The sequence below is a fragment of the Triticum dicoccoides genome, chromosome 6B (assembly GCF_002162155.2).
Source record: "Triticum dicoccoides isolate Atlit2015 ecotype Zavitan chromosome 6B, WEW_v2.0, whole genome shotgun sequence".
NCBI classification, from domain to species: domain Eukaryota; kingdom Viridiplantae; phylum Streptophyta; class Magnoliopsida; order Poales; family Poaceae; genus Triticum; species Triticum dicoccoides.
Window position 1 is genome coordinate 39862989 of NC_041391.1, and position 935 is coordinate 39863923.

Here is a 935-nt window from a genome sequence, read left to right on the forward strand (position 1 = left end):
TATTTTTTTCTATTTTTTTCTGAATTGTAATAAGTTATTAAAAATAAGCATCTATGCTCATTTTTTAGTTAAGTTAATCACAACTATTTTTTTTCTATTTATTTCTGATCACAACTATTTTTGCTTCTATTTATTTCTGAGTAGTTTTTTATATAGTTTTTTTCTTTTCTGCTATATTTTTTTTCTTCTTATTTCTGAGTTGTAATAAGTCATTAAAAATAAGCATCTATGCTCATTATTTAGTTAAGTTAATCACAAGTATTAAAAAATAAGTCATTAAAATAAAAAAAAGGCGCAATGCTCGTTAATTTGCTTCAAGCCTTTCGGAATAGTGTCAACTGCACTGCACATAACTCTGTGCAATCTACCCCTATTCCTCAAGGCTTGAAGCTAACCAACGTGCAGGTGAGCATTGAGCCTCTTCTTCATCGTCTCTGCACTCAGGGCTTATAAACAGCTGCGAATGCCTCTCGCTGGGCGAGGTGGGACTAAAAAAACAGCTGCAGAAAGAATCCACTAAAAAACAGTTGCAGAAAATAAAAAATTAGACGGGTCCATTGGTACCGGTTGGTGGAGGCAACAGGTACGAATACCCCTCTTTGGTACCGGTTGGTGTCACCAACCGGTACCAATGCCCTCCTTTTGTCCCGGTTGGTGCCACCAACCGAGACCAAAGGTCCTCGTTTCCCGCCCTTTGCGGTGTCGAAAAGAGGCCTTTGGTCCCGGTTGGTGGCTCCAACCGGGACAAAAGGCGTGCATTGGTACCAGTTTGCCGTACGAACTGGGACCAAAGCCTTTGCTATATAAGTAGCACTGCCGCGCTGCCCCGAGTTCGATCTCTCCCGACGCAGCGCGCCATCCCTTGCCGCCACCTCGCCGTCGCCGCCCCGCCCCGACGCCGTCGCCGCCCCGCCCCGCGATGGCCCTGCCCCGAC